Source organism: Triturus cristatus, chromosome 1_2 (assembly GCF_964204655.1).
Source record: "Triturus cristatus chromosome 1_2, aTriCri1.1, whole genome shotgun sequence".
Classification (NCBI taxonomy): Eukaryota; Metazoa; Chordata; class Amphibia; order Caudata; family Salamandridae; genus Triturus; species Triturus cristatus.
The window spans coordinates 252766258-252789530 of record NC_140580.1 but is presented as its reverse complement, the minus strand read 5'-3'; the positions used below and the strand labels follow the sequence as shown (position 1 = coordinate 252789530).

Genomic DNA, 23273 nt, shown 5'->3' with positions numbered 1-23273 from the left:
GCTCCCCTCGCTGCCTCCCTCGGGCAGGAGCTTGTACACCAATGTGAGTTTTGGGTCGGAGACGGCACCGCCTGCTCGAGAGATATGGTTTTTGCACATAAATCTCTGATCTTTGCCTGAATGGCTTCAGCCCCTCATTTCAGATGAAGGTTACGTGCGATATTTACGGCTGGCTCGCCCTCTCATTCTATCATTGCACATCCCCCTGCCCCCACCGTGTGCAGGAGGGCGGTGGGGGAGGGGGTGCTGCTTCAGTTTGTCCTAACGCTGCCAGCCGAGCCGGGTTCCTCCTCATATGGCGAGGCACGAGTGACATAAACCCCAGCCTGTCCAAACACTGTCTTTGATTTGCCAGGAGAGCAGTTGGTCACAAATGTTTTTTTTTCCAGGCTTAACCCTGGCGAGAAGAGGCGGCGAGGGAAGGTATTCGCCTTCTCCCGGACCGGCGCACCCTGCGGTCTCCACCCACGTTCCGGGCTCCGGACCAGGGACCCTTTCATACGATAACTCGACGACCCCCACATCAGCTACCCCCTCACTGTGTGAGCGGGGCGGCGTTGGGTCTATGGGTGCGTTTCTCTCATTCTGCATCTAAATGTTTCCCTGTGTGTGCCTACATGAGGATCTTTGTGCTTTTCTCTTTCTGTACCTGATTATTGTGCGTGTGCGTTTGTTTTTGTGTGACTTCGTTTCTCTCTCTCTGAATGTGTTTGTATGACTGCGTGCATTGTTCTCTCTCTGAGTCTGAATGTTTGCGTGTTTGTTCGTTTACATGCGTGCCTGCGTTTTTCTCTCTCTATCTGAATGTTTGTTAGTTTACGTGTGAATGTGTTTGTTTTTCTCTCTCTCTGTTTGAATGTTTGTTAGTTTACACATGTGACAGTGTGCCCTCCCCTCCCTCTGTATTTTAATGTTTCTGTGTGTGTCTGTTTACATGTGTATTTCTCCCGCTCGGTATCTGAATGTTTCTTTGTGTATTCAAGTTTGTATGTCTGTCTATGTGTGTCTTACTGAAACCCTGTAGGTAAACGAAATTAACAGTAGGCGCCAGTACAGTGCGCGCGCACAGGTTCACTTGAACGCGCGAAGCGCCAAAAGATCCGATACTGATTTCTGAGGCCACACAAGGCTCTGGGAGGGGTGGCTTATTTACAAGCCCTTTCCGACGCCGGGGCGTCACTTTTTCGAGATGTTTTAATCCGTTTTCGCCGCATCTGAAAACATACAAACGGGAATGTAAAACTAATTTTAAATGTCATTCTTTCTTTATCCGAGGTAGATGAGGCGAGCGGGGTTACACAGAGGAGCAGTGATATGAGAAACCGGCCCGGTGGACAGAATGACGGGCCTCATGGCGCATCTTGCAGGGGTCACAACTCATCCAGCTCAATGCATTGTGGGACTTGTTGTCCTATCGGGAGTACTGGCCAGTAACACCTGGCAATAGGCCTCTCAAAAGAATTCTATGACCTGCAGTCCTACACTTACGCTCTGAGGCTGAAACGTGTAGTTCCCAGAGCACAAGTATCAAGGGCCGGTTTTGCTGGACTTACAGCCACTCAAAATATCTGTATTTTCCGAAGTTCTTCCTTCAATTTCACTCCCTGCACCAGGACATGGCGCACTCAATCGTACAACCAGTTAGCCCCGAGGCCGTTGGGTGCCCGCTTACTCGCAGGGAGGGATGCCTGCACACACGGTCAGAGGCAGGTACCACTGCCCGCCCAGCGCCTTTTCCTCATTTCAACAGCTTCGAGCACCAGGTATGGGGCAGGAGGTGATATGTTTTCTAAAACCGGCTCCCAGAGGTGGAGAACGACTTTGCAGATATGCTCTGCAGCACACTTCAACGAGTGGGAAATCAATATAACAGTCCTACTTCAAACAGTGGAGAACCAGGGCGATAGACTTATTTGCAACATAACACAAATGCCAAAACATCGCCTACGGGTTTCCTCACCCCCAATCCAAGGCAATGCCCTACGGATAAACTGGTCAGGAATACTTGCTTATGCTTTTTATAATAAACTTTATTGATATTTTCATCAAAACAATGAGACCTGACTTCTTACATCGAAATGACAGGCTTCAACCTGAAGCAGTTGAACACAATATAGATCTATATACAATCAGTTATAGCTGTAATTCGCATGTATTGTCTTCTCTCAGCCCATACTTCTAGGGTGTCAACAGTTGGAGTAACCTGTATCACTGGGTAAGCAAATCATAACCTAAACATTAATTTCAAGACCGTGGTCTGTAATGTCCCCACCATATCAAATAGCTTTTCTACCTTTTCCGCTAATTCCATACATGGTACAAAAGCTATCACAAACATCCTTCACACTAATCCTAATAGCCCCAACATGGACACGTCAAGCATGGTTCAAAACCCTGCTACAACTACCAGTAGTGCCACACAAGAAGTTACCTCTTTAGCCACATTTTCTAAGTCCTGATCAAGGGAGATGAATGCATACAAATCCCAAACCGCTCAATCTAGCAATCTGGCTCTTTAGAATCTAGAATTTGGACACCTCAATATACTACAGGCATGTATGGATATTCTCACACAAGCACACAGACCAACTACACGAACATGCTATGCAGCAGAATGGAAAAGATTTATACATTATGGTCTAAATAAACAAATCCAACTTCTATCACTAACAGTGCAAGAATTTATTGGTTATCTCTTCCATCTACAGCAAGCAGAACTTGATTGTACATCAATTAGGTTACACATGGCAGCCATAGCAGTTTCACAGCTCCGGAAACTGAAACTCTGCTCTCAAGGCAGTGGGGCAAGCAAGACGGCAGGCAGCAGGAGGAGCTGAAACGGGGCGGCTGGTCTAAATTTCAGGGATAGAGGCTTTCTGCCTTGCCTCACCAGTCGCATCTGCCGCATCAATTCACTGCTCGCCACTCCCGCCGCCTCCCCACTGGGCGTCACCGCATCTAGCCGTACTGCCATTTGGAGCAGCAAGCTTTGTGCAATTCCCTCAGCGCTGCAGGTAAGGCTCAGAGTTGCTGAGGTCTTTAGGACAGCCAGCAGTAGGCTGGTGTGTCTTGCTGTCTCCCAAGAAGACCCTGCCCTGCGTGTGCGACTGGGGCAGCGACAGCACCATAGCCAGATAGCTATACAACCCCACACATGCTGTCTGCCATTTAGACCCCTTCACCTTCAAACCTAAGAGAGGGGGGGTAAGTGGGGGTGTGGGGTAGGGTGCAGGGGAAAAACAAGCTAAATCTATCCAAAGAAAGGCGGGAAGGGAAAAAAATACCCAAATCGAGAGAGAGAAAAGAGCAAGGCAAAATAATTAAAGTCAAAAGACTAAAGGGGGGGAAAAAGTGCAAACCACATGGAGTAATTTGACAAGGCCACGCGAGCTTTGAGTAACAAGCACGTACAAAATATCGGTTGGGCCAAAAGGAAAGCGGAAAACTACTAGCCGCTTCACTTGCCAAGCGGGAACGAAAAAGAAAGAAAAAAAAGCACCAGCCTCAAGTGCCTAGCCCTCCAGGCCCCACAGTAGCTAACACCAAGTAGAACAAAGTAGATGCAAGGGGTGGTGGCAGGGACCATTTGTGCTTGAGGTCCTCTGTATACCCTCAACAAATACGCTCTCAGCAGGGGGTTCTGCAGCGACTGAACCAGGCTTGCTAGGGAGAGGTCCAGACTCAGAACTCTAAGGAAAACAGACCTGTCTACGGCTTTGCTTCCTCCTTGCACAGCTCCTCCACGTAGTTGCTCCCAATCGGGGCTGACACCGAAACCAGACTCAGCAACTTGTGCACCAAGGTGCAATCAAAGAAGGTAGCAAACATTACACAAAACAGACAAGCAGTCAAGCAAGGCAATAGATATCATCAGCATGAGGTCGGGAAGAGTGAGAGGGACCCTCACAAGGCCCAAGAAAACCAAAAAGAAAGGCAGTCCCAATCACAGCAACAGAATTACAGCCACCATCAAAGATATATCAGCAACCATTTCAACAATCGCAGCAAAGACAGCAGTAACAATAGTAGCCCAGCAGGAACAAAGAAGCCGTTAAAAACACAGTTGGAAACAGAAATCCAAAAATTAGCAAACCAGAAGAAATCCTCACCATCGATGGGATGACCCAGGGTGAAAACTCATGAACACATAAACCAAAAATTAACACCCAGTTTGCGTTCCTGAAAAATCCTCGCAAAGCAATCTACTCAAAGAGCGAGGGCATCAAGGGTCTCCAAACCTCCTTCAGCGAGGGGGTTCTGAACACTACTTGGGGGCACCAACTTCATTATCTGGAGGGGGTTCCCAAACTGCGGCCGGTCCAACAGACCAAAAAACTATATTATTAAACCGGAATAATAGCCCAAATGAAAATAGGGATCAAGGGGACTTCTCCCATAGGAGTATTAGAAGTTCACCAAGAGGCACTTCGATAATTAAGGACTTCCCCGGTCGAATAACACCCAACTAGCACCGGAACATTTAGCATGCCTAAACATAGGAAAAAACAATGAATCTAAAGGCTCACATGCGCCTTCACCTACTCGAGCCTCGGGGATCTGGTAGAATGCCCGCACACACCACAACCAAAAAACAATTCTCCTTCAAAATCAACAAACGTACAACCCGCCACCCCGACCGCCTTTAACCCACTGTTGCATAATCTCTACTCTACCCACTTCGCTCACCGACTAAGCGAAGATTCCAAGGAACTGATTGTGACATGTCTTTTCTCGCATCTCAGAAATGGGAGGATGGGTGCTTCATATACTTTAAAGCCCACCTAAAGTGGCATCAACCAGCGGAAGCAGCTTGGAGAGAATTCATCCCTCAGAAACCATCTGGGCAACCCTATTAAGCACCATGCAGCTTCCAGCCACCGCCCTCCAATAACAATCCGATGAGCTGGACATGCAGCTTACGGTCCTCAACACTTTAGCAGACTTCACCTCTGGGATAGACGAGAAGCTTGCAGACCTTAATGGTCTCATCAAGCATGGGCAAGCAGCCTCCCGAGCCACCCTAATTGCACATCCCGAGTGCACATGTGCACCAATTCTTGAGAAATTAATCACCCTGCCAACTAATCTAGAAAACCTATTAATAGACCTAAAAACAAACATCAAACCCTATAGCACCATCGATACCAAAAAGGCACATAGGGACCCAGAAGGAAGTGCTATAGGCCAGGACAGAAGGACAGGCAGGACCCACAATTAAAGTTACCCCCCTTGAGCCAAAACCAATCAACAGAGGTGCCCATTGCACACATTTCAAGTAATACAAATACTAAGAATGCACAAGCTCGCCGCAAACAAAGAAGAAAAGGTAGGAATAGGAAGTCGGAGATCACGGGCTACTTCAGGGTAAGCTCCCGCTCAAACGGTCTCAAGGACCCTAAGGAGACGACACATCACCTGGTCTCACCACAGCAACAAGTCTCTATGACCTTTAGAGAGAGGACAACTCTGTGGGCACATTCATACAAGTCAAGCACCACATCAGCAAATTCAGGCGTCGCTGAGGTTCTGGATGCTAAGAAACTAAACAACGCACCTGGAAGGGCAGCTAGGGAAGCGCTACAAGATTCATACAGCAGGATACCCCCTATGACTGCAGAATGCCATGCTTTAGAGCAAGGTGCGGATTCCCAGATGTCTGAGGAAGGAAAAGACCACCAGAATCAAATAGCTACCAACTCACAAGAATCCTGCACACTTATTCTTCAACACAATCCATATCAGCTCAATCAAGTGGAAAGCCAGTTAATGGTACAAGAGTTTCTGCGCAAAAGCACCCAATAGAGCTTGCCCAAATCAGAAGCAAACTGGCTGATGGTCTGAAACTTACCGACCCCCAAGGAACTAGTATTGCCAACCCCCACTGTAGGAGAGTAGGATCTGCTCCTTATGGTTACCCCCACTTTTTGCTGATGTATCACGGTTTTCGACTTAGACTGGGGTCCTGAATAGCAGGATCCCAGTCGGTATATCTGCTTTCTCCTCTAAATTGATTGCATGTACTTTAGTTACACTCCAGATTGGATACTGGGGTACCCTTATCAGTCCCTAGTATATGGTACACCATGTGCCCAGGGCATAGGTGCCCCAGAGGCCTCCCAGGGGCTGCAGCATGTATTATGCCACCCCTGAGAGACCATTTAAAATGGCACCACAGGTCTGCTACTGCAGCCTGTGTGAGGTGGTGCATGCACCCCTTACTTAGATATAGGTTCACTATATCTATTCTAAATCACTGCACATATAAACCTATCAGTCACCCCTATGGCAGGCCTTATGAATCCTGAAGGCAGGGTGCTGGGTTTTATGGGAGAGGGTGCCCCTGCATGAGCAGAGCCCCTCTGCAGCTTTCGGAACCTATTTTCCGGGGTTGTTTTTGATGCAGCCAACCATATATATTTAAGTGCATTATAACCTCGCAGTAAGTGCTAACTTTAAAACGGCTGCTTAGAAACATGTTGTGTTTGGTGTCAAACACCTTGGAATCATACCTTCCCACCAGTAACTGGCGGGGGAGGTATGATTCCACCCTTCTAGAGGGACTTATGTGAAACACCGGTACACCCGGTACCAGCTTTCTCGACCTGGGCATCGCAAAATGGATGCTGCCAGCCACAGACACGAGTCTGCCCTCCTGCTGCTGAGCTGAGCTCGAGCAGGGGAAGGCTTGACAATAGGTTTCCTGTCACAGGGAGGTGTGACCACCTCTGACAGGATTTAGTGTATTGGGGCTGGGTGGGTGCACCCAGAGTGCCTGAAATCTGCACTGGGGGCACGTTTGGTGTCCCTGTGCATAGTCCAGCTCAAACCGGTTTCAGGAGCCATTTGCTCCTGCTCTGGCGCGAAACTGGCCAAAGGACATGGGTGTTGCCACCCCTCTGTCCTGACCTTCCCATAGGTGGGTCCCCAGAGTTTGTCTAACCCCTTCCTTGAGGATAAAGTAGGAACCCTGGGGGGGTGGCCAAGATGGCAGCGGAGAAACACCGACTTCTCGGAGCTCCACTCGCCGAGGCTGTAATCTGGCAATCCTCGGCGATTTTGAGACCTGCATTTAAGCCCTGGGGGTCCCGCAGCAAGTGCCGTACTCTTGACGACGTGGGGGTGCCCAGCAATCCCTTCGGCGGTGCGGCGATCGGCCGCGCCGACTTATAGCGGACGTGAGCACCCGGGCCAGAGACGGCCCAGTTGTCGGCGGAGGTGGCAGAGGCCCGCCGGAGCTGAAAGCGGGCACTCAGGGGTCCGTAGACCCTGTGGAGGACTTCCGGCTGCGGCGAGGCCTGGTGGGGCCCAACTGGACATGGAGCCGAGGTGGAGCCCAACTGGACGTGGAGCTGAGGTGGAGTGGCCCGGCCCTATACGGTGAGGCTGCGTGGTGAGGGGGAAGCGGGACTCATCTGCTGGCGACCTCCCGGACAAAGCGCTTCCCCGCATCCTTCCTGCTGTGCATTGCCGGGCGGCCGGTGCCCCCGGCCTCTTGTGGTGAGCTCCGGCGGAGGTCCCCCGTGTGGCTGCAGCGTGGACGGTGACAGGCGCCATTTCTCACGAGGCGGTTGGAGCGTGCCCTTTCTCCTGGTGCTCCTTAGACTCCCGGGCAGCGGCTAGAGCAGGATGGCGACTTGCCCATGTGGAGCCTCAGGGAGCGGAGTGGAGCCCGGTAAGGGGATTGCCAGTGCCTGGGGCCTTGGGTGGCAGTGGTGAGCGGCCGGTGCACGGCGGTGCGAGACTTTGCAGTGGGACTGGCCCCTGGTGGAGCACACTGGGACCTCTGCCCGCGTGAAGGGCGTGGGAGCCGTTGAGCCTCGGTGGTAGGGGCTGGGGAGTGACCCCCTGCCTATTTTGTTGGATGCTGAGATCCGGCTCTGGTGCCCCGTCCCCCCTGCTGCTGCGGCCGCACGCTGCGCCCATTGGACTGCTGTCATGGCCACACAGAAGTCCCGGAAAGACACTGCGCATAAGGACCATCCATCAAGGACCTGCTCCAGAAATCTGGAGGGAGGAGGACGGGTGAGACGGGAGCCGAGCTGGAGGGTGGATGCCCGGCAGACCCGATCCCCAAAGACTTTTTGGAGAAGCTGTTTGGCACCCTCCGTGAGGACTTCGCAAACCTGCGGCAGGAGATGGCTTCCGACATCCAACCGTTCTGGTCAGACCTCACCGAGGTGGGGGATAGGGTGGACACCCTGGAACGTAATGGGGAGTGCCGCGAGGAGGAACTTGCCACACAAGCCCGAGAGCTAATAGACCTGCGAGAGCGTAACAAGGAGCTATACCTCAAACTGGAAGATCTTGAGACCCGCTCGAGGCGCTCTAACGTCCGGCTCAAGTGCGTACCACTTCAGGCGGATGGAGGCAAGTTGGAGGAGTGGGTCATCCGGTTCTTCAAACACCTGGTTCCGGCGCTCAAGGACACAGATGGTGCTGGACCGCACACACCGAGCTGGGCACCCTGCCTATGGTCCGGGCCAGCCTCAGGATATCCTGACCTGTCTACATTCCTACTGCCAGAAAGAGCTTATCATGGCAGCCACGCGCGATCGTGCCAAGGTGGAGTTCGAGGGGCTTCAAGTGGGGGTCTTCCAGGACCGCTCCCCTCTTACCCTCCAGCGACGCAGAGATCTGCAACCGGTAACAGCCTTCTTCCGGGACAAGGGGATTCGCTACCGATGGGGCCACCCATTCCACCTCTCCTTTTATCTGGCAAAACAAAACCCATGGTGTCCGCAACTTACAGGAAGCGAGAGAGGTGCTGGGCGAGGCCCTGGCCATGATGGTAAATCCCGAGGAGGCGGAGGGGGGGGGGGGGTCACCCAGAGGCGAGACCCCCCTCATATCAACAGGAGGCGAGGAGCCCAGCTGCGACCGGAGGAGCAACGTCAACAGGAACAGGAAGTAGTGCTGCGACAACGGCAGAGTCGCGAGGGCATGGATGATGGCGGTGACTGATGGACCCCTGGGAACTTTTATTCGAGCCACGCTAGCAGAAAATTTGGTCCGACTTCATATGACAGGCGATCGGTCTTGGTGAGGGGAGCCCCATCCCCGGATAGTCTATGCCGGGCCGTCCGACTCATGGACCCTTGCAAATTTGTGCCTACAAGTTCCATTGTAAATTGCCTTTTGATCTTTTCTCATGTTTATCTTTCACTCCTTTCAACCTCTTCTCCTTTCTTTCTCTCCTCTGTCTCTTTTCTTCACCCCGAAGGGATGTGCCACCGGGCTGCAGTCAGGTAGGGAGCAACATTGTCTTGGGTGGTGGGGACCGGCGAGTGGGTGCAGGCCATGGGACGCCACATCTGGGAGGAGGGCGAGACCACCAGGTTCGATGGGGCAGTACGACCCGTGGGTCCTGGATGTATTTGGAGGTTGGTTGGATCTCGGGCCCACCTCTCTACGTTCACGCGGGGTCAGTGGGAATGCTTCACCTGGACCTTACTCGCCGCTCTTATGGGGGAAGGGGGGGAGCGGAGGGGGTGGCTCCTGCGGGCGGGCTGCTGGGGAGGGAGGGGGCTGCCCTATATGTGCTGCTTACCCTGGGGGGGGGGGGTAGGCTTGCATATGCGGACACCATTTTATCTCTACCATGCCCGTCCTTAAAGTAATGATTATGAGCTTCAATGTGAGGGGTCTTAACTCTCCTGTCAAACGGCGTGCGCTGCTTGCCCTGTTGAGAGATGCTGGATGTGATATTTGCCTCCTACAGGAGACTCACTTGCTGCAGGCGGACTGGAAGAGGCTCATAACCCAATGGTTTGATAGACAATGCTTTTCTTTGGGTCTGGGGAAGAAGGCTGGAGTGGCAATTTTACTGGCCACGCACTTCCAGGGGAAAGTTGTGGGTACCCATGCGGAGGTGGGCGTGCGCCTCTTGGCATTACGGGTGCTAATGGGGGGAGCGCACTTACACGATTGCTTCAATCTACAGCCCTAACGAACGGCAGGAAGTCTTCCTGTGAGACACGATTAGCTCTATTCTGGCATCCCCTGATGAAGACCTTATCATTGGGGGCGACTTTAACTTAGTCCCTGTGGCGAAGCTAGACAGGTCAACTCTTAGGGTAGGCCATTCTGGCTCGATTTCCGATACCATGCTCAAGAGACTGGGGGAGGCCGGCCTGGTGGATGCGTGGCGTCATCACTTTCCGACAGCGCGGGAGTACACCTTTTTCTCTGCGGCTCACCAAACGTACACCTGCATTAATCTCGTTTGGACCTCGCCCAGGGATACGGCATCTATTGTGAAGGTGGCTATAGGGGCGGCGGCTTTCTCGGACCACTCGCCGGTGATCCTGAGGCTACTACTTCCAGGGGGTTCCTCCAAGCAGAGCTCTTGGAGGCTGAACCGCAAATTGCAGAGACCGGTGTGCCAGGGTTCTGTCGTGGCCTGAGGGGTTGTCGGAGGCCTCTATAATAACTGGTTGTCCTTTTCTCTGTGGTGTCTGAGGTGGAGTTTGACCGTGGGTGCATTTGAAATGGACACCGACACTCTTTCTTGTTTGTTGGTCGTGCTTGACCCCCCCCATGCTTGCAGCCTCACCACCCCAGAGTGCCTCTGGAGCTCCTTTGAGACGGTGAGACGGCCATCATGGTCACCGCGAAGGGATCCAAACAGACCCACATGTTAAAGCTGGCAAAATGTTCGCATTCCAAGGCGGATGCCACAGAGGAGAAAGTTGCAGCGCAGGATGCAAAGGAACAGGCGGAGGATGGAACCCCAACCCATTTGGATGTTATGGAATCCATACAGGGGGTCCGCTCGGCGCTAGAACACAAGATAGACACGGTGACGGCCGAGGTCACCCTCATGCATGCCGACTTACTCAACCTGGGGGACAGGGTCAAGGCGACCGAAGACTTTGTGTCAACCCTCCACAAATCAATAGAAACAACTGTCAAACGGCTCCAAGTGCAAACTTCAGACCTAGAAGCAAAGTTTGAAGACTACGAGGGGCGTGCATGCAGAAACAATGTGTGTATTTTGGGGGGTTCCGGAGAGAGCAGAGTGGTACGCTACGGACCTCTTTGTGGAGGAATTTATTCAGAAACATCTACGGCCCCGGACTCTGTCCCAATATTTCTCTGTCGAACGTGCTCTGAGTGCCTGGAGGCACCCCAAAACCAAGCGCCCCCCCCACGTCCTATCCTGGCGAGAATATTTAATTTTCGCGATATAGACATTATTCTTCAAACGGCACGCGCAGCCCCACTGCTCAAGTTCGAAAACTCGACTATTGCGTTCTTTCCAGACTTCACATTGAACGTGCAGAAGATGCGTAGATCGTTTCTGGAAGTGAAGAGGGCACTCCGCGACAAGAACTTGAAATACGCTATGCTTTTTCCTGCCAAGCTGAGGGTGCTGGCGGAGTGGAAGTCGTGGTTCTTTCACACCCCAGAGGAAACCTGGGACTGGCTGGAGGGTTGGAGAACCCCTGGCACACAGACATCACTCTCCTAGCCGTTTCCAGCAACAAGATAGCAGCAACGAAAGATCCAATGGTGACGAAGGCGTTTAACCAGTTCTACCAGTTGCGTCTGGCGGCTGACCTGCCGACCTTCTAAGGACTGCGGAGCGGCATCGTATGCAAGAGAGGTGCTGAAAGGTGATCGGTCATGGCGAGGACTGGGTGAATATGTTAGGCGGAAGTCTGAACTTATGCTGGTTATACTAAGTATGCATTATTTGTGGGGACTGGCCAGCAGTGACTAGGTTGTGTGGCCTTACTTCACTTGCTGTGGTTAAAAATGGGACTATTAATAGATGTTTTCTATGACACTCCATTGATATGGTCTAAAATTTGTATCATGTTACACTACGGGCTCGTATAGCTTGGTATAAGGGGGAACCTTATACCTCTCTGAAGAGCTCTAATTAGAGCGAAACACTGTGTCAAATGCAATGTAAAAAACCATATTTTTTAACACATATATATGTAGCGAGCACTCGGGCAGTGTGTTACCTTACTGCTCAATCATTGCGCTAGAGGACAATTGAAAGCCGAGTTTAATCGAACAAAAACGTTTTAATAACTGGATTGTGTTAATTTGTAATACTTGTGTTTTTAAACGTAGTAATTTGCAGTCAGCACACTTGTTACTTACCCGCATTTTCTCCAGCACACACGCGCTCGATACCTGCCGATTCAGGGCAAGGCACCGAGCACCAGGGATTTAGTGGCGGCCATCTTAGGGCGGGACAGAGCGGTGAGAGCGCTCTAGGCTCAGTGATAAAAAGAAACAGTCTTCTCCGCGATAGCGGACGCGTTTTAGCGGACGCGCCTCGTCTTCGCCGGAGTCCAGCCAGAGTCAGCCCGTCTGTGCCAAGCCGGGACATAGGGCACAATACTCTGCCCCTTCACTATGTTAACAGGTGCCAAACTTAGGGCGTTACACCCCAATAACCATGATAACTGCATAACCCTGAACCCGTTATTAGCTGGCTTACAAACATGCCCTGAATGTACCCTTTCTTTGACTAACTATCAGCCCTATTCTGAAACCCCCCAGGGTACTGTTATCAAACCTTACCAGCAGGGAGAGAGTCCTAACAATTTTATATTCTACTTGGTAAACTGTCGTTCACTACCACAACACAAATTAGATATTTTTCATCTTTTAATGGAAAAAAAGCCCATCGCCATATTCTTAACCGAGACTTGGCTTCATGACGGATCAGGTCCAGACGTTGCAACTGCCCTCCCCTCGAGCTATGCTATTGTAAGGAGGGATCGGGTAGGCCAAACAGGAGGGGGTATTGCCATTATTCACAGTAGAGATTTTGTGTGCAACTTTGAACCTGCAGACATTCCTAACTGCGAAGCGGCATCATTTAAAATTACCCTCAGTCCCAATTTTACCTTCTCTGGCGTACTGATCTATCGACCGCCAGTAAATAATCCCTCTTGGTCAGATAATTTGGTAAACTTTATCCTACCCCAACATCTAAATGCTCAAAACTTTACTGTACTTGGAGATTTGAATCTTCATTTAGAAGATGACAACAACAAGACCTGCAAAAACTTAATAGACGACTTTATGGTTTTAGATATGACTTTACGTAATAGGGGTCCAACTCACAAAGCTGGACACTTGTTAGACCCTATTATATCAAATATGAAAGAACTCTCATGGCTTAACACTACTCCTGTTCTCTGGTCAGATCATTTCCTATTACGTTTCGCTATCTCACTTAAACCTACCAAATGTCCTGTTACGACTCCTTCAGAATCTTTTAGGAGAAATTGGAAATCTCTAAATTTGGAGGATCTCAACAATGCTTTGAGGAAAGATCACCCATGCTTAGATGGAGATATGGAAAGCATAGCAGAGACTACACAAACATGGTTAAATGGTGCAGCGGATACCTGCCTGCCCCTATCCCGTTGCAAAGGAAAAACACATCGCCCTCCCGCCCCCTGGTACACAGAAGCTCTTAAAGAAAAATCCACATGTAAGACCCTGGAGAGGCAGTGGCGTAAAAACTATGAACTCCATCAAAAAGAAGTTTACCGAAAGGCCAGAAATAGCTATCATTCAGCATGCATGAAAGCTAAAGCATGCTATGTTACTACTAGCATTAACATGGCCGTAAATAAATCCCAGACTCTCTTCAATACTGTAAAAGAGCTGGCTGGTGAGAATTCAAGAGCGGAACCTACCCCTCTCAATACCCAGCAGTGCCAGGACTTGGCTTCGTTTTTCACCGATAAGATTGAGAACATTGTCTCTAATATCAAAAGGGACAGCACGATCACACATAAACAATATAACATCCCCCAAGTCCCTAGAGGAAATTGTCATCTTGAAGCCTGGCCTCCCATTAATCTGGATACACTGAAGGAATTATTAAAATCGATCAAATCGGGTTCCCCACGTGACCCTATTCCTATCAGTATCTTAAGTAAATTAGAGGACTCTGCCATGATCTCCATAGCTGAGATACTGAACGCCTCCATTGAGCAGGCCACAGTTCCTGCTCTATGGAAACATGCTATGGTCAGTCCTCTACTTAAAAAGCCGGCCGCAGACCCTATGATATTGGCCAATTATCATCCAATTTCATTACTGCCTGCCTTTTCAAAAATTTTGGAGAGGCACATCCATAAGGCACTTTCAACCTATGTGGAAAATAACGAGCTTCTTCATTCGTCCCCATCTGGGTTTAGGAGTGGTTATTCCACCGAGACGGCCCTGCTCGGGGTCACAGAAAAGATCAGGGAGCTCATGGATGACGGCCAAACGGTAGCATTGGTCTTGTTGGATCTAAGTGCGGCCTTCGACACCATTTCTCACTCCATACTGCTTGACAGGTTGGGGGAGAATGGTGTTGAAGGCAAAGCACTGGAGTGGATTAGATCATACTTATCCCTCCGCACTTTCCAGATCTCCTCTTCGGAGGCATGCTCTGAGGTATTCCACTCTCCTCATGGTGTGCCACAGGGATCGATCCTGAGCCCTTTGTTTTTTAATTTGTACCTACGACCATTGGCCAATCTTGCAGAAAATTTTGGTCTTATTTTAATGACTTATGCAGATGATTCTCAAATCCTGTTTTCACTTTCCAAATCTGACTCATCTGCTCCATCTGCATTAAAAATAGGCCTTCAGGAAATATTTAGTTGGATGTCAGCTAATCAACTTAAATTAAATGGGGAGAAAACAGAGGTCCTCCTCTTAGGGAATAGTAAAGATCTCTGGAGTGATCCCCATTGGCCATCGTCATTAGGTAAACTTCCACCTCCAGCCTCTCAGGTCAGAAACCTTGGGGTCATCATAGATGACAGTCTATCTATGACTCAGCAAGCCAACAAAGTGGCAGGCATATGTTTTACGATTCTTAAATGGCTTCGCAAAATTGTCTGGATGTTACCACCTACTACCCAGAAGACCGTAGTCAATGCCTTAGTGACATCTCGGCTTGATTACGGTAACATCTTGTACCTGGGCTCAAACAAAGCAGTAATAAGACGTCTGCAACTGGTGCAAAACGCTGCTGCCAGACTGCTTTGCAGAATCCCTAGATCCGCTAGGATCACCAAACATCTTAGGGACCTGCATTGGCTCAGGGTTGAAAACCGGATTCGTTTCAAAACCCTGACCTACCTATTTAAAATCAAAGCTGGCACTGCCCCCAAATACCTACAGGACCTTGCTAAGCCCTACCTCCCCAATCGCAGTCTTCGTTCTTGCACTGCTGCGAACTTTGCGGTACCGAGGTTCAAATGGGCTAGAATAGACGGGAGATCATTTTCCTATTTGGGCCCAACTCTGTGGAACACATTACCCATTCATATACGCAAGGAGGAAAGCTATATGAATTTTAGAAAAAGTGTAAAAACCTGGTTGTTCAACAAATAAGTGCTTTAAATGCTCTCTATCCAGTTGTGTTTTGCTGGTCCGGCGCCGGGAAACCCTTTGTGGGTAGCTGTGCGCCTTACAAGTGTTATAAAATAAATAAATAAATAAAATAAACCGGGGCTCTCTAGTTAGGGTAGTTACGGCTGTGTAGCTTTCCCCTTCACACAGTATACTAGTTCAGGGTACAGAGGCACTCTGCAAAATTGGGGGGTGGGTAGTTCTACATCCACGTTGCAGGGAGCCAGGGTGGGGAGGGATCCAGGGTGTTTCAAGGGGTATAGTTGTGGTTTGATTCTGTTTTTCTGGTGCAATCTTGCATGCGGTGCCCTTTTTAGTGCAGTGTGGATGGATAGCAATGCAGAAGATTGATTGTCAAGGTTCAGGCTCAGAGTGTCTCCAATGTGGTCGCTGGGTGGGGGTGGCACGGACAACCCTCGATTTGACTTTTCCAAGGCCCCTGTTGGGGGATGGCTCTCTATACAGTGTTTAAATGGGTAACGATCATTAAGAAGCTGTATCGCTGGGCCGTTTTAAATTACTCTTGGAATGTAAACGGCTTAGGTGATCGAGTTAAACGTGGGATAGTCCTGCAATATTTGAAACAGCTGTCCCCGGATGTGACCCTGTTTCAAGAAACTCGTATACAAGGATCCACCTACTGTGCTCTTAATAGAGGGGGATACAAACTGGTGGCCCACTCGGGCTACAGTAGCGGGTCCAGAGGAGTTTTGGTTCTAATGCGTAACTCCTTCCCCTTCCAGATTCACAAGGTCCCTAAATGTGACATCCCTATATGTGCCACCCTGACTTCACTCCATGACCTTGGTTCACATATATTAAACCTGCCTGAGGGTGACCTACTGTGGGGCGGCGATTGTAATGCAGCTCTTAATGGCGACCTAGACTGATATCCGCCCAGACTGGGGGGGAAACTGCTGACTGATTTCCTCTGAGCTTTGGGCCTAATAGATATCTGGAGAATATGCAACCCCTCGGCCAAACAATACACATTCCTCTCTGGGGTCCACGATTGCATGTCACGCATAGATTATATTTTTGTATAAAGCCACCCAGCTCCCCAAGTTTGGAGAGCTCTTCTTCCTTACCAGGGGTATCTCTGAGCATTTCCCACTGGTGGCATATCATAGAGGTGCCCCCCCTCCCACATGCCACAAAATGGTCCTTAACCCTTAGTGCCTCAAGGTACCGGCTATTAGAGATCAACTCACCGCGACCACCAATAGTTATTTAGCAGAGAATGATGGCTCGGTGGATTCAGATGTAGTATTGTGGGAAGCGTACAAAACGGTGGTTCAGGTTGGCGGGGTGGCAACAATAGCGGGGCATAGGAAGGAAAAGCGTAGGCAGCTAGAGGAGATAGAATGTGAGATTACCCTTCTTGAAAGTGGCCTCGTTACATCAGACACTCCAGACAGCACACAAACTGCTCATGAAACAAAGCGAATACAGAAACATCGCTATAGATGCAGCCAGGGCCCACTATCGGGCCACTCAACACTGTGCTTATGACATTGGCAATAAGGCTAGTAAACTGTTAGCCTTGTTGGACAAGCTGGACATAGCCAGTAGATGGGTGGCAGAGATTGTATGCCAAGGTGGTACGAAACAACAGGATAGGTGTGGGATTACGGGGGCATTTGCGGTCCATTTTGAGCAGGTGTATACCTCCACTCAGGCCTCTACTCATACAGATGCAAAAGAACTACTAGCTACCCTGAAACTACCCGTTTTGGAGCCCCAGTCCGTTAAAGACCTGGACTCTGACTTGACGGCCGATGAAGTGTCCAATGCCATTGGCGCCTTGCAGTCCGGAAAAGCCATGGGCCCTAGTGGCCTTCCAATTGAACTTTACAAATCAAATGCTTCCACGATTGCCTCATACGAATGTACGAGGGAAGTGTGCACAATGGTATTTTGCCCGAAAAGCAGAGATTGGCCAATATTGTCGTTATACACAAAAAGGGTAAACCTCCGGAGCAATGCAGCTCATACAGGCCTATTTCCCTGCTAGACCCATAAGTCAAAATACTAGCCAAAATCTTGGCACGCCGTCTCTCCCTGTTTCTCCATAAACTGATCCATCCGGACCAATCGGGCTTTATGCCAACTAGAAACACTGCTCTAAACCTTCGCCTTTACGGGGTCCTGGGTAGAACAGTTACAATTCAGGAAGACTCAGTAATTTTGTCTTTGGACGCCAAGATGGCATTCGACATGATCGAATAGCCCTTCTTATTTGTCGCACTGGAGAGATACAGATTTGGAGACAGGTTCTTGTCCTGGAGGCGACTTCTTTACTCGAAGCCGCTGGCCTGAATCACGGTTAATGGGGATCGATCAACAACGTTTGCATTACAGAAGGGAAAGAGGCAGGGTTGCCCCCTGTCCCCCCTTGCTTTTTGCATTGGCTCTGGAGCCCCTGGCAATATCGATCAGGGGGGACCCCCTCATTAGAAGCCTCAACTGGTCGGTTGACTGGATGGACAAGAACTCCCTCTATGCCAACCATATTCTGCTTTATCTGGCCAGGCCCCGTTTCTCTATTCACCGTGTCCTACATATATTCGCCCCATTCCGGAAATACTCTGGCTATACAATTAACTGGGATAAATCCCTGGTTTACGTTCTGAGCGGGGAACGCCCGGTCCTCCCTACGGGCTGCAAGGCCAAGATAGTTAGACTGCTTTGTGTACTTTGGTATATACTGAACTGTGAACCCAACAGTATTTCACGACCGCAACCTGGTTTCTCCTCTGCCCAGTTTCCTAGCTGACGTGCAACACTGGAAGATACTGCCCCTCACCTTATTGGGCATTGCCTGCCTCTACAAAATGATGGCGCTACCCTGATTTCTCTATGCCCTATAGAATACACCCTATTTGGTCCTGCCACAAAACTTTAACGCTATTGAGTCAGCGGTACGCGCCTTGCTTTGGAATGATGGTACCCCTCAAATAGCGTTGGCCAAACTCACAAAAAGTTGGTGCCATGGTGGTATAGCCCTGCCAGCAATTAAAAGTTATTACTCGGTCTCCACTAATAGTTCTCAATCATTGGGTGCATCGCCCAGGGACCGAGCCTGCTTATAGGATGGACAGACACAATATGCTTCCCGGCAATTATCCCAGGGCATTGTATGGAGGGAAGAAGTATGTACCAAAATGCACTCCTACCTCCACCACAAGCAACCGCCGCCCTGGGGTGGAAGGATAAAATCACACAGGTCACCCTATTGCTCAACACGTCCCAGTTGGGAATGTTATTGTCACAAACCGGATTTGACAAATGGGACTTGATAGGTCTCACGAGGGTGGGCGACGTTGGGGCGGCGGCAAGGTGATCCCGTTCAGTGATCTTCAACAGTATTATCAACTACACAGCAGAGAAACATTTAGATACCTTCAAGCCCGCAGTGCATTACAAAGCGCTATACCCAAAGATACGGATCTACTGGTCTCCTTGCCCCAGAGGACAGATTGCTAGATGATTACCTCCAAGAAAAAGCCATTTCGTTGACCTATCGTAAAATACTAAACACATCGGACACTCTGCGGAAGACTCGTGCAAAATGGGTGGATGACGTTGGGGACATTAGCGATGAAGATTGGCAGGAGGCTCTGGCATCCCCTCGCAAGGTGGCGATTCGATCCAGTTTTAAATGTATCCAACTTAAATTACTGCATAGAGCCTACTACACCAGCTCGGTACTTGTCAAATGGGTATTTTGGGCTGCTCAGCCTGTCCCAGAGGGTGTGGTCAACCTGACACCTATCTGCACCAGTGGTGGGATTGCCCGGTTCTTCAGACATACTGGGAAAAGGTCACATCAGCGATGTTATCTGTTTGTCATAAAGCTTTGGAGGTTTCACCCCCCCTTATGTCTTCTTAACATTTGGGAGGGCATCGACTTGACGAGAGCTGAGAGAATTTGGATTTCCCTGGGTTGTATGGTGGCGAAGCGGAACGTAGCCAGGACATGGAAGGGGGTGCTAAGCCATGGTTCGGGGATTAGGAGTCGGATATGGACTGGTGAATGCAAGCGGAGAGGGTCATATACGAAGACAGAGGCTGCCCACAAAAATGGATGAGAATCTAGGGTAATTGGAGTATGAGCAGGGGGATGATCTGTACACCATTCAGTGACGCTCCCCCACTTTCAGCTGACCAGGAAGCTGAGTAATGTGTTGCTTAAGATGTAATGTATATAACACGTGACTGCATTGTTAATCCTATAGATTGTTGTGATAATCGCTGTATTTCTGCAATGGGATGGTTGGAAAAGATAGAGACTGCACTGCACTTTACTATTCTTTGTCTGTATTTCTTTGTTTTTGTTTCTGTAATAAAACGATGCATAAAAAAAAAAGCAGGATACCGACTTCTCCAACACTGCAATACATATAGATTGCTGCACTCCAAACACGGGGGACCCTAAGAACTACAACAAAAATTTTTACATCGCTCTACTGACCATTTGATTTACAGCCCCCTGTCGGCAGCAGTATACCAATTAATGGGGACTGTCAAGAAGTAATTATATGCTCAACATACATGGGGAAAATAAATCCCATTTTTACCTTGTAAGCTGCCAAATGCTGTTTTCTCAGATTACTGACTTTATTGCACGAACGCTGTCACTTTAATATGGGCACACAGGAAAAATGCAAATGATCCTTTTAGTATCCTTTTTTTCTTCTCTACACAGTTTATCTTTTTATGTATAATGTAACCAAGATTGCAAAGATGTTAATTAATCATGCAAATAAAGACTGCTCCTACTACTTCATGGTGGCCTTGGCTGATTATATGCAATACAGAAAACAGATGTTACTTTTTAAAGTTCCAGCAATTAAAGCCTTTATTGAAGGACTAAAAAGAGTTATTCCTCCCCACCAGCACTTGTCTGGAATCTTAACATTGTTCTCACTAGACTCATGGGTCCACCCTTTGAGCCACTTCATTCCTGTGAACTTGAGCTCCTCACATGGAAAGTGACGTTTTTAGTGGCTATCACTTCTCTAAGAAGAATAAGTGAAATCCAGGCATTTTCATTAGAAGAACCATTCTTCCAAATATTTCCAACAGAGTTAGTACTTCATATTAACCCAAAATAACTACCAAAGCTAGTGTCCGCTTTTTACTACCTGTTTTCGTCCCTAAACCTGATTAAATAGCAGAAAGAGCCCTACATAAACTAGATGTTAAAATTACATTAATGTTCTACATCGAGAGAACCAAGTCTTTTAGAAAAACTTTTATTCTTTGTTGCATTTGCAAAGGTGCGGCAAGGTTCTCCCATATCCAAGGCATGGATAGCCAATGGATAGTTACATGTATTCTGGTTTGCTACATCAAAGCAAAAAAGGATACTGACATTACTTCCAAGACCTCACCCACACTCAAAAAAAGGAGCCTCAATTGCCTTTTTAAGAAACATCCCATCAGCGGATATCTGTAGAGTAGCTACGTGGAATAATTCACTTACATTCACAAAACATTGTTGTGTTGATGTCTTAGCTAATCAACAAACTTGAATGGGGCAAGCTGTATTAAGAACACTTTTTCAAACCTCTACATCAACCAGTGGCTGACCACCTCATAGGAGCGCACTGCTTTACCTTTGATGCTAAGCCTATGTATCTACGGCCAACACGAGCTATGAATGGAATGTTACTTACCCTGTAAGCATCTTATTTGTAGCGTGTAGTGCTGTAGATTCATATGCACCCACCCTCCTCCCCAGTAGCTATTGGTTCACATGTTATCTATCTAACATGTTATTTGCTACACTACTATTCACTTGCATGTTTATCGTTTCTCTCACTATATTGCTCCAATCCTAAAGCTCATCTGATGAGCCAAAAACAGTCCAACAAAGAAGCCAAGGAACATGCGCAATGCACACTAGAGAAGGAGTTGCTATACCTGATGACTTTAAGACTTCTTCAAAGAAAAACAACTTGAAAACGTCCGAGCCCAACACTCGATGGCAGGATATTCTCAGCATAAGACTCTATGGCACTACACCCTACAAATAGATGCTTACAGGGTAAGTAACCTATTCCTTCATTGGATCTATCATGTATTTACCTGCTTGAATCATTCTTAGTCAGTCTGTGAATCCCTGGTAATGGTAAATGTCAGTAAATAGTGCTAGAATGTCCTTAGGCTTCAACAGCAGTGTTTGCCTTGCATCCACTAGCACCAGGGTAGGACCTTTCTCCTGCAGCCATTGTGATTTCACCTACAACACCTCAGACTCCAATACCACCCCCACCAAACAAGTGACGCACTCCACCATCCCACAGAAACTGTCTGCTATGCTCTTCAACATCCAATCCCTCGGGAAGCATTCCACTGAAGTCTGTGACCTCCTTAACAGCATTACACCAGACCTTCTTTTCCTGACCAAAACATGGCTCAACCCAGCCTCCAGTCCGAACATTGCCGCAGCCATCCCTCCCCCCTACAGAATCATACACCAGGACTAAACCCACAAACCAGGCGGAGGACTTGTGATCATCTACAAAAACCGGATTTACTGCACCACCTCCATGGACTCTGACACCAAACTCTTGGAATTCTTCCACTTTAAAATACTGACTTCAATGCCACCCTTAAGGGAACCCTAGTCTACCATCGCCCGGGCCCCTGAGCGGTATTCTACAACTACATTTCTGACTTCATTTCACCCCTCTCCATCAGATCAACCAACTACATCTTCCTCGGGAGCCTCAATTTCTACTTGGAAGACACCGCAGACTCTAACTCCATGGTCCACCTCGGCAACCTCGGACTCACCCAGCTCGTCCAAAAACCAACCCACACACTTGACCCTATTTTCACCTCCCAAAAACAGGATCACATCCACCCACACTACTCCGCTCTTATGGTCCAACCGCTACATCATACATTTCAAGATGCCACCCCACCAGAAAAATCTAAAGCACCATTCAAGATACTGGGGCAAAATATCAAAAGAAAACTGGACCAAGACGCTACAGGACCACAACGGGAGCCTGTGTTGACATCAAGCTCTTTCATAAATGGCTTGCCGACTAGGCTAACCACACTGCTTCCACCAGAAACAAGATCTACAAACAACCCAGTTGGTACATGAACGACCTCGGGTAGTCCAAGCGCCACTGCAAATAACTTGAGAGAAAATGGAGACCCAACAAAAGCACCACCATAAGATCCACATGCAAAGCTGTTCTCAACCTCTATCACTAACTGCTACGAGTCGCAAAAAAAACAGGCCAGAACTTTCATACTCTTAGCCAGCTCCAGCAACTGCAAAGAACTCCTCCTCGAGGAGTTCTCCAATCCCACAACTGCCAGCAACCTCATCCATCCCAAGCGCTCTACAACGACCTCTCAAATCTCCTTGAACAGAAGATTGCCAAGATCTACAAGACATTCGACCTACAGCAAACCGATACAAACTCCCCGACCAGCCAGATAACCTCCTTCATTGCCAAACAGCAGATAAGCAACTGGAAAGTCTTTCGGACAAAGAAACAACCGACCTGATGAATACCATCCACTCGGGACCCCTCTCAGAACCTACGCCTTCACTTCATATACAACTTTGGAAGAACCATTGTCTCTCCCACGCTGACCACTATCAACTCCTCCATAACCACCGCCACCTTCCTGTCTTTCTGGAAAAATACAGTAGTCCACACCTTATTGAAGAAGCCAACTGCAGACTCGCAACACCCTCAGAAGCTACAGACCCATCTAGCTCCTGCATTTTCCTTCCAAGGTCTGGAGAAAGCCTACCTAGAACTCCAACTCCTAGACCGCTCTCCATCCCGCACTGCACCAACCACAGCACAGAGACCGCCCTTATTACGGCCACAGATGACCTCCGAAGAATC

The 23273-nt window shown here is 48.9% G+C and overlaps 1 protein-coding gene across 1 annotated transcript in view; it reads left to right on the top strand.

Moving 5' to 3' along the window:
• The window catches only part of KIFBP (kinesin family binding protein), a 517175-nt gene that overhangs the window by 118406 nt on the left and 375496 nt on the right, over positions 1–23273 (top strand). The window lies entirely within an intron of this gene.